The following is a 12018-nucleotide window of genomic DNA, read 5'->3' on the forward strand; positions in this document are numbered from 1 at the left end:
ATTAAACTCTTTGATATTTACCCAAATGAGTTGAAACCTTATGTCTACTCAAAAATGTGCATGCAGATGTTTACAGCAGCTTTATTCATGCTTGAATAAAACTTGGAAACAACTAAGATGTCTTTCAGTAGGTGAATGGATGATTAAGCTGTGGCACATTCTGACAATGGCATATTATTTATCAATAAAAACAGATGAGTTGGGGCTCAGTGGGAGAGCACTTGCCTAGCATGTGTGAGGCACTGTGTTCAATTCTCAGCACCACATGTAAATAAATAAAATAAAGGTCCATGACAGCTAAAAACTATTTTTTAAAAACAGATGAGTTATTAAACTATAAAAGACATAGAAGAATCTTAAATACATATTATTAAGTAAAAGAAGCTAACTTTAAAGGCTACATATTTATGATTCCTACTATAAGACATTCTCAAAAGGCAAAACTATAAAGATAGTGAAAAGGTTAGTGGTTACCAGAGGGCAGGGAGGAGAGAGGGATGAATAGATAGAGTACAGGATTGTTTCAGGACAGTTAAACTACTATACAAGATACTGTAATTATGGACACTTGTCATTATGCATTTGTCAAAGCTCTTAGAATATATAATGCAAAGAGTGAACCCTAATGTAAATATGGTCCTTAGCTAATAATAACATATAGATATTGGCTTATCAGTTATAACAAAGGTACCATAATGATGAAAAAATGTTAATAGGGGAAATTGGGAGTGAGGATGGAGGTGCTATAGCATACAGGAACTCTTTGTACTGTCTGCTAATTTTTTCTGCAAACCTAAAGCAGTTAAAAAAATAATAAAATTTATTAATAAAAAAGGTATAGTAAACTCTACCCCTTACATATGTAGTCAGTTGCCATTTTTCTTCAACAGAAGGTTATTCATAAAGGGACTCTCACAATTAAATTGTACATAAAATGGTAAAATAGAAATTATGAAAATTTTATGTCAGTGAATTAAAAGTGAAAAATATTGCTTATTATCCCAGCAACTTGAGAAGGATTGCAAATTTGAGGCCAGCCTCAGCAGTTTACTGAGGGCCTAAGCAATTTAGCAAGTCTCTATCTCAAAATCAAAAATCAAAATGGTTGAGAATGTAGTTCAATGGTAAAGTGTCCCTAGGTTCAATCCCCTGTACTAAAAAAAAAAAAAGAAAGAAAGAAAGAAAGAAATATCAATAATACATTCAGTGTTTTTAAAGAAAAAAACAGCAAGAAAATATATTTTTTAAAAATAAGACACTTCAATGGTATCTTTGATGAATATCTAGGCAAATATTCTAATAGAAAAATAGTCAATGTTATGTGAATAAGAGATTCACAAAAGAAGAAATATGAACATTTAAAAATAACACTCAATTCAAATAATAATCAGAGAAATGAAGAAGAATGCCAAGACTTAGTTGTCTAGAGGGTGTATAAATAAATGACTATGACTTTTCACAGGGCAATTTGTCAATATACATCAAAAAACTTAAAACATGCATACTGACATTTAACTGACATTTCTGTATAAAATGGTAAGTAATTAGATTACTAATCTGGATTTCAGAAAACAATCCATATGAATTAGCAGTGTACAGCAATTTTTATTGCACCCTTAATTATAATAGAAAAAACTGAAAATAATATAAACAGGAGATTGATTAAATGGAGGTTAAGACACCATACAATGAAATACCATAAATCTGTTAAAATGGTAATGAAATATTTTATAATTCATGGATCTCTGCAATATATGGTCAAATGGCAAAGAGTTACAAGACAACCTGTATCAAATGAGCTCACATATACAAATGTGAGTGGCTGTATTAAATAATGGGTCAAGACCAGACATTCAGCATCAAACAGTACTCATTCATTGGCTGTGGAAACTTGGGCACATTATGTAACTCACCTAAGCCTTCGTTTCTTATCTGTGAATTCAGATAATAATAGTATCTATCCCTTAGGGATGTTGTGAAAATTAAGTGAAATAACATAAGTAATGACAAGGAAAAATTACTAAAATTTTAGTAAGTATTGCCTTCAAATGTCAGATTTGGCAGTCATTTTTGCCTTCTTTTATACTTTGCTGAATTTAATTTTAAATATATGTGAACATATTAGATTTTTACTCAAAGAAACAACAAAATAATTTGTATTTATCATAAGCAAATAAAAAGAATAAAATATTTCTGTGACAGTCAGAATACATGTATTTACTATGTATGAAAATTTTAAAAACAGACTGTCAGGAAATAGACTGAAATAGCAAACGTAATTAATCTCTGGATGTTAGGATTTTAGATGACTTCTTTCCTTCTGTACAAATTTTCTCCACTTTTAAGCACACACACAAAAATGCACAGGTAATATTTGTATAATAAAATATATCTTAGAGAAAAAATATAAGCCAGGCTTGGTGGCATATGCCTTATATCGTAGCTGCTAAGGAGGCTGAGGCAAGAGGATTTCAAGTTTGCAGCCATTATGAGCAACTTAGCCAGACACCATCTCAAAATTAAAAATAAAATAAAATAAAAAGGACTGGGAGTAGCTCAGTGGCAGAGTACCCCTGCATTCAATTCCTAGTATTGTTAAAAACAAAAATGAGAGAGATAAAGAAAGAAAGAAAACACTGTGCTGTAGTTTATATATTGACATTAAAATAGTTCTATAAATAGATTACTAAGTGGAAAAAAGCTACAAAAGAGAATATAAAGTTTTTATGATTTTTTGTTTAAAAATATACACAAGATGTTAAAAAACAGTAAAAGGGCATATATCAAAATGTTAATATATGGTAGAATTATAGCTAATTTTTGTTTTGCACTGTGTTTTTGTGTTTTTAAAATTCTGCACTAAACATTTATGAATTTATAATGGGATTTAAAAGATAAATATTAAATAAGAAGCACATAAATGATAGAATAAGAAATTATTTGTGTTGAGCATAGGCCTTCATGTTAAAATATCTGATGGTATTTGAGAATAATAATGTGGTTCCTATAACTGGAACATAGAAGCATTTAAAAAATATTTTCCAAATGTATGCAGAGAAAAAAGTAAGACTAATATTGTGACATTCTCATATGCTAGAGTATTTCCAAGATTTGTGCAGGGCTGCCTGCCGTCCCAGAAAGTTGTACCTAAGTACTAGTGAAACTAATAACTTATGATATTGCTGTCTTTCTTCCCTATGTCATTCACAGGTCTCCTTCATTTCTAAAGATTAAATATCTTTCTAGGATCCTAGATTCATGTCATTGATCCTGGCATTCTATTCCTATTCCTAAATCAAGTGAGGATTGATTCTGACCAGCCTTTGCCTTGTGGAGAAGATATCAGTCTCCCCATTTGACTTTGAATCAAATTTCAGACTTCTGCTAGTGGGATTTTTCTAGTTCCAGAAAAGCAGCCAAACCTAGAGTTCACTCTCACACTAAGGAACGGAGCTTCAAAAATGTGCAGGTATGTGCCTTTATAGTTTCAGCCCATTGATGGTACATTTTCTGGTGCTAGAAATAGGTCTCCATCTCTGCCTATTGGTAATCACTAACTAAAGTTTTTACTAAGATCCCCTCTTGGGGCTGGGGTTGTGGCTCAGTGGTGGAGTGCTTGTTTAGCATGTGTGAGGCACTGGGTTTTCTCAGCACCATATGTAAATAAGTAAATAAAATAAAGGTCCATCAGCAACTAATAAAAAATATTTTTTAAAAAGGGGCTGGGATGGTGGTTCAGCAATAGAGCACTCACCTAGCACATGCAAGGCCCTGGGTTTGATCCTCAGCACCACATAAAAATAAATAAATAAAATAAAGATATTGTGTCCAACTACAACTAAGAAACAAATATTTTTAAAAATTTTTTTTTGAAAAAAAAAATAAAAAGATCCCCCATAGACTTCCTGCTTTCTATTTTCTAGTCCCTTATATGACCACATCAGATGCTAATCTCATACAATTATAAACTGGAAATAATCCGGCCAGGATCCTGAATCATGTGTGTGGCTGCACAAGCTTCTCACCCAACAACATACAAAGGACATTGGGCAAATGCCCTTCTTTACTGCCAGTTCTGCATGGCCAAATCCTATTTGGACTCTTGTCCCAGCGCCCAAGCTAGACAAGGAAGACCAACCCACCCTCCCAAAGATACTTCTGTCCTTCTGACTTAACAATGTTCTAGAAACTAATTACAAGACAGAGAAGAAGTGAAAAGATAAAACATGACAAGAGTTAACCAAAGCCAGGAATACTTAGAGTTTATTGACAAGGAAAACATTCTCCCAGCTCAATTCCATTAATCACTTTATTCCTTCAACAGAATCTTGCACAGAATCATTTTTTCCTGTCTAAAATCTCCATTTTGTCTTGGATTCAGAGATCTTTTTTTGGAATGAAGGATGGAAATCTTGAGCTCCCCCTAGAGGTAGGAGTATGCTAATAAGTCTTGGACTGTGATTATTTACTCCTCACAGTTCATCTTAGCATCAGCCTTTGTCAAATAAGTTGCTGAGTTTTGCCCACTTCCAGTGCTCCTAAATGACATTTCTACAACTTCCATGATATCAAACTGGGGCTTCCACACTGTATTTTTTCTAGACTGGTCTTGTTAATAGGAAAGATCCTTACCCTGTGTATTTCTCATCTAATGCATCTCTCCAACTTGCAATGCTCCCCTCCTCTGTGTCCTTATTATTGCCTTTGATTTTGCATGGAATTATTTTCCTATCATTAGCCCTTGTATCTTCATGAAAACCTTTTCCATTCTTTAAAAGTCCAATTCACAGGCCATCTTCCCTCCTCTGAAATCCTATAGACCTGTTTACAAAGGTCTTTTAGTTATCTCTGCATATTATCTTATTGTACCTAACCAAATGCCAAGCACAATATTTAAGGTTTAATATGTAGCTGATAATTGTTTAGATAAATGTTGGATTAAGTTGTTGAAGGGCCTGGAGATATAGCTCAGTTGTAGAGTACTTTCCTAGTGTATGCAAGGCCTTGGGTTCAATTCCTAGTGCCATATACCCCCCAAAATTGTTGAGAGGATGATTTCAAACAGACAAAAAGAGAAGGGGGTAGAGAGAGAAAGACATAAAAAAGTGACCAAAAGACAAATGTCATGGGAATGGCAGTATGAAATAGAAAGAACATGAGACTAAGGGTCAGGAAATTGGGCTCAAGTCTCATTTGGCTGTTAATGAGTTAAATAACTACTAACCTACTCTGAGCTTCAGCTTCTCTAAACTTTTTCACCACACTGCAATTGCATGACCATCTCCTGACTTGGGTATACTGATGACTGATTAATCAAGATAGCATTCAGATTGCATCTGTCACAGAGCCTGACATAGTATGTATGCTAATAAATGTTCTTTTTTCCACATGCAATAGAGACATTCTGCAGCACTCTCAATTTTTAAAAAGGGAAAAGTTTGCCTTTATCCATTAAGGATGGAGGCAGTTAATAATATTTGACTATTCGTATGTTTATAGGAAATTGTTCAGCTTATTTGATCAAAGATATTGTGAATATTTTTCTTTATTGATAATTATTTATGGAAGAATTATTCTATGGGTGAGTCTTTCATTAAACTGAACATTGTTTCCTCCAGGTCTTGCCATATGTTATTTCAAGGGAAAGCTTTCATTCTAATATAAATTACTTTTTAATAACCAATCAAATACAAATTAATAGATGAATGAAAGGAAGTCTAGTAGAGCTGAGAGGAAGGAGAAGGGAGAGAGGGGAGGGAAGATGGGAGGAAAAGTGGGAGAGGAAAAAAATTACTTTTTAAATCAAACAAAGAGGGCTGGGGATGTGGCTCAAGCGGTAGTGCACTCACCTGGCATGGGTGCGGCCTGAGTTCGATCCTCAGCACCACATACAAACAAAGATGCTATGTTTGCCGAAAACTAAAAAAAAAATATTAAAAGAAAATTCTCTCTATATATAAAAAAAATAATAAATCAAACAAAGAACCGACAAAAAGTTATACTTAAATTCTCAGTCACATCATGGTCTGGGAGGATAGGAAAATCACTTGTCAAAAATTGTCATAGATGTTAAGCAAGAAAAGAGAAAGGTATGTGGGGGTGGAAAAACGAGAGGCAACAGTTGGAAGCTAATCGAAAACGGGAAAGAATTTAAATAAGACAAGTTAGGAAATAAGCACATCCCAGGAAATTAAGTTATAGTTTTGAGAACCTCTGACAACTACAGACTTAATATTAGTATGTCCAGTAACAACTCATTTATCAAGGATCTTTTTTTATGAGGGTTTCTACTTATGGGACTTTCTGAATTTACTGAAATTTAGTTCTTTCTATTTCTGAAAAGCTGATTTAAATTCACTTTCTATAGTGTTTTCCTGACTTTCTTTTAGGGAATTCTAAACTACCCACTGGCTTTACAAATATGTAGTGTTCTGTTGCCCCTCTGTGCTTTTATGCATCCTGTTTCCTCCTGCTGGAAATCCTCCCTCCTGTCCCATTCTTTAAAACCTATTTTAAATCTCCGTGAAGACATCTTGTACTCTAATCAGCAAAGTAAATTGCTTTATTGTGGTCTAACAGTCTTGGGTCATAGCTCTGTTATTTTCATAATCACAGGGGCCCAGCTAGGTGAATGCCAGCTGTACCAGTTGGGGAAATTAGGCTTTCTTTATTGTACATTTAATACTTTTATCTGTTCAAAAATCCTCTGAAAGGGCTGAGGATGTGGCTCAAGCAGTAACGCGCCTGCCTGGCATTTGCGGGGTGCTGGGTTTGATCCTCAGCACCATATAAAATAAAATAAAGATGTTGTGTCCACCAAAAACTGAAAAATAAATATTTTAAAAAATCTCTGTCTCTCTCTTTCTCTCTCCTCTCTCTCTTTAAACAAAAATCCTCTGAAGTGTTTTCTTCTGATGTTATTCTAAGTGGCTCTTAATGAAAGTAAAATTGTGGTGGGAAAAAGTGACAGTAAGAAGGTACTGAAATAAGAAGTTGAAGATAAGAACCTTCAATCTCAGAAGTCTTTGAAAGAAGCACTTCCACATCTTCATCTAGTTAACCTCTTATAGTTCTTCTGACTTTGGCATCCTCAGAAAAGTGTTTCGTGATCTTTCTGATAAAAATAATAGTGGCATCTCATACTTCTCATCCATAGGACTTACCATAATTGTAAATGAATCTGGAGATGTGATTCTTTGATGGATGCCTGTTTCCATGTAGACTTGTGAGAGTAGGCATTTGTATCTGGGTTTGCTCACAATGATACCTTAGGATAGAGCTGGACACTTAATAGGATTTCAATATTTGTGGAGTAGATTTAAATGGTTGCATAAAAGGCAATAGAGTAAGAGAAATTGAAAACATGGATTTAAGGAGACTGTTTAAAGTAACTCATCAATATTACTAATGATCAATGACAGAATCATACAGTTATGAGCACTTGGTAAGAAGGCATAAGAGGTTTTTATTTTCTCTTGACACCGACATGTGGTATTTTTTCCAATGCTACTCCTCTAATTCTCTGATACAGATTGGGTATCCAACAATTCAATTCAGTTTTGACACTATCTACCAGGAGTTAGCATCAAATTCCTCAAGTTAAAAGGCCCAGTCCCACAAGACCTACCCCACCTCAAATGCCATTTTGCAAGTCCTGGGCCATGCATACTTTGGAACAACCAGCTATGAACTGGGATTCTTACTACCTCTTCCTTGTGTTCCATTATTTGCTAGAATGACTCACAGAACACAGAAAGGCACTTTACTTATGTTTACCAATTTATTATAAAGGATGAAAGAATAGCTAAACGGAGAGGCGCATAAGTCCTCTTAAGCAGTGCTGAAGTCCAGAGGAGTCCCAAATGCAGGAGCTTCTGTTCCCCTGGAGCTGGAGAACACCACCCTCCTGGTGCCTTGATGTGTTCACTGACCTGGAAGCTCCCAAAACCCCACTGTGGAGGATTTTTTACAGAGGTTTCATTAGGTGTGACTGATTAAATCATTGGCCAGTTTCCAATGTCTCTCCCTTCACTGGAAACTGGGGGTTGGAGCTGTAATTCTAAGCTTCTACTCAAGGCTTAGTCTTTCTGGCTACCAGTGCTTATCCTGAAGCTATTTTGGGGCCAAGAGTTGCTTCATCGGAACAAAAGATACTCCTATCACCTTATCAGTCAGGAAATCCCAAGGGTTTAAGAGTTCTCTACCAGGAACCTGGACAAACACCAAATATCTTTCTATGATATCAAAGAATGGTGATGAATTTAAGAGCATAAATTTAGGGGAATATACAATTAATGAGTAGTTTATAACGATAATGTCAACAATGTTAACCAAAGTTTCAAAGGCAATGATAAATCATGAGGTTGCACTGCATTTCCTTGCAATTTAATTCCCACAAAATTCTTAAATAGACAAATTAATGACATCAGCATGTCTTCATTCAGTAATTAAAATCTTCCCCTCCCTGCTTCAGCTAGCCCCAATACCGTCTTACTCTGAATTATGTGTTTGATAATTAGATGTTACAGATACTCATGAGAATGTACAGCTGAATTAAATATTCTGATGCTGTGATCTTTTTTTTCCTTCTTCTTTTATTTATTTATTTATTTTTTAAATACACGAAGACAATGATGCTGTGTTATTGATAGCTTTTCTAAGAAGGCAGAGGTAAATTCCTTTAATAACCATGGCCTTCACAGGGTTGAGGAGTTTAGATCTGCATTTTCTTTGCTTCTACTCTCTGAAACTTAACGTTTGAAGATATACTTTCCAGTACAAATCATAAATAAATTGATAATTTAGGGAAATAAATCAGGCCATGTCAACCTATATACAGCTGTTTAAAATTGTTTCTAACAAGGTAGTAGAAAGCAAATAAGCTCCTTTTTACATCATGTGACAACAGCAAGAAAATGGCTAGGATTAAACCCCTCACCATGAACTGAACTGACCAGAAAGAACCTTGATCTTAGGCTTGCAGCCTCCAGAACTATCAAATAGCAACAAATAGATAGCAGAGAGAGGCTGGGGTTGTGGCTTAGTGGTAGAGTGCTCACCTAGCATGCACGAGGAACTGGATTCGATCCTCAGCACCACATAAATGTAAAATAAAATATTGTGTCCACCTAAAACTTAAGAATAAATATTAAGAAAAAAAAATAGATAGCTGAGAATCCCCAAACACCCAGAAGAGCTTCTGGTTTTCATGATTATGATATTAATGAGTATGTTAGAGATAATGGACTCCTTATAAAGACCCATGTTTGCCTCTTTGTCTGACTTCTGGCCCCCCCCCCCGTGGCTTTCTCACAGGGGACTGTGTTCAGGACAAGTATATGGAGAGGCTGTCAATAACCCTGACAGTGGTGGGCAATGATTACAAGGATTACGGAGTAACTGTGACAAGATGACATCAGGAATCTACTAGGATCTCAAGAGCATGGGCATGAAGTACTGCCAGCCAAATCAGCAACCCATCTCTGGAAGGCTCATTGGAAAGATGACCGTAGAGGAAATGATCAGTGACAAGCTGAAGGAGTTGAGGAAGGACCCAAGAGGCCATCTCTAAGACTGGCTGCACTGATCTCTTCCAATGCAACAAATGCAAGAACTGCAGTTCTAACCAGGCACAGATATGCAGTGCTGATTAACCCCTGATTACCTTTGTTTTATACAATGAATGTGGCAAGCATTGAAAATTCTGCTATAGAACTACCAACTAGAATTGCAATGCACAAGGTGGGGAAGCAAAAAGAAGAAGCAGAAAACCATCTGAAGTAGGGAAAAAATTAAGATGAAAGTGAAAAAAATTTTTACAGCAAATCATGTATATGATTGAGACATTCCAGTCATTCACCAGCTCTTTCAGACGCATCAGAAGGAGTTAGTGGTCAAGTGAGGTCTTTTAGTCCTGACCACTTTCCCATTATGTTATTCCTTAACTTGTGGCAGGGTGGGAAATTCAAATGCCTACCACGAGTATAGTTAGCAGGGCAAGAACTGAAGCAGACTGGAGTGTGATATGTGAAGTGAACTCTATGTCCTATCTACAGGGGTGAGCATCCTCAGTACCAGCTGATTTTACCTTGTCAGAATATAAGTAATCAGATGAGATAAAGGCACCAGGAAGGGAGCTCCATGATGGGACTGGGGCTTTATAAGAAGAGGAAGACAGACCAGAGCTGATACATGCTTGCTCTGTCTTACCATGTGATGTCCTCCATAATATTATAATACAGCAAGAAGTCCCCCAAGATGCTGACTGAATACCGATGCTATGCTCTGAGACTTCCCAGCCTCCCTGACTATGTATCAAATAAAGTTCTATTTTTCATAAATTACCAAGTTCCAAATAGATTGTTACAACAATGGAAAAAAGACATCCTCCTTTATCATTCATGGACAAAGAGACATTGAATCTGAACAAGGATGTGTGCCCTTAGGATTTTCACAATAAAGTCACAAGAAACTATATAGTATATTTTTCTCTCCCTAGAATCATTAGAGGGAAAACTATGGAGCTTCTTAAGGCCTTCCTCTGCCTCACACAATATTCCTTATTTTATGCAAATGTACTGTCTTTGGATGATGTAGTTATTCATGAGTATGACATTTATGAGTGATAAGTAGTAGACTACTTATAAAGATATTAGCAAAATAAAAATTATGGTCCTCCAAAACCTTAGATGTGTTTTCACTGTAATTCATTTTATGACATTGATACCTGTTTTACTGGAATTTTATTGAGGAAAAAAAAAAGAAATTGGTCATCAAGTTTCAACAAAATTTCTGTTGAAATAATACATTTTTCCTGTTGATGTTTTTTTTCTTTTAAATGATGTGTGCATTGAGTTACACAAGTATGTTGCAATGGTGTAGATTCTAAATGCAGGTTGGAAGAAGATTATTTCAAGGTCTTTTTATTATATGGATTAGTAAACCTGTGGCAGAGATCTCTGCCCAGAAACTCCAACCTATTAAAGTTGTTTCAGTTGGCCAAATTCTGTTCTCATTATAGATAAGTCTTCTAGTCTTTGTGATAACAAATTCCAAGAGCATGCATCTTTTAAATCTCCCAAAGGAGTCAATAGGAAGTAAGCATAAAGATAATGTTGATTTCATTCATTCAGAAAAAAAATTTTGAGTTTGAAGGTATTATGGATATCAAAAAGAAGCCGCCTACAAATACACATCACAAATGGATTCTGCCCACAAATATTAGCCTGGGGTAGGGTGTGACATAGCTAATTAACTGGGTCAAAACTAACATTTCTGTTCAGAACTCAATGTACAGCTATTTTGTGTTGTCAGTCCATGGATTTGGAAGTGTAAACCAGTCAGCATGGCATATGGCAAAGTTGGTGCTCTGATATGAACATTGAAATGCTTGGGACTTTTCCCTTATTGCTTGGAGCCATTACTCTTCCTTCTAGCAGTGGAGAGATTCTGGCAATGCTTTTAGGATTTGGCCCCTAAGGGATTATCAATATTTTAGTCATCAAATGGTAACTTAGCTCCACTGAAAATATTAACTGGTAGGATTCTACCAGAGTGAAATGCAACTTGGAACATTAAGTGATTTAGCTTCTCTCCCACTTCCTGCTCCTGAGGAAATAATCAGAGACAAAGTAAACATGCACATGCAAGCATGTGAATACATATGAAAGATCAGAAACCACTTAAATCCAAACAATAGGGTGGGGTTAAATAATTTATGGTTATATTTATGATGTAATACTATGCAGCTGTGAAAATGATGTTAAAGGAAAACAAAGTATTTACCATGTATGGTTATAAAAATTGCTTATAAATTGTGGCGTTATCAGTTATATTTTTCAAATATGTGTATATCATGACTATGTGTGCACAGAAAAAATGAGAATAGACTATTTATTTATTTTTTTCTTTTTTTATTGGTTGTTCAAAACATTACAAAGCTCTTGACATATCATATTTCATATATTAGATTCAAGTGGGTTATGAACTCCCATTTCTACCCCAAATACAGATTGCAGA

The 12018-nt window shown here is 35.3% G+C and overlaps 1 long non-coding RNA gene across 1 annotated transcript; it reads left to right on the top strand.

Annotated features, from left to right (window-relative positions):
- The first annotated feature begins 3231 nt into the window (after positions 1–3231).
- LOC144376846 (uncharacterized) lies at positions 3232–10340 on the top strand. The gene is made up of 2 exons (XR_013437217.1): positions 3232–3469; positions 9316–10340. It is a non-coding gene; the product is annotated as an uncharacterized LOC144376846 (long non-coding RNA).
- Positions 10341–12018: the final 1678 nt, after the last annotated feature.

This window comes from Ictidomys tridecemlineatus, chromosome 4, assembly GCF_052094955.1.
Source record: "Ictidomys tridecemlineatus isolate mIctTri1 chromosome 4, mIctTri1.hap1, whole genome shotgun sequence".
NCBI lineage: Eukaryota > Metazoa > Chordata > Mammalia > Rodentia > Sciuridae > Ictidomys > Ictidomys tridecemlineatus.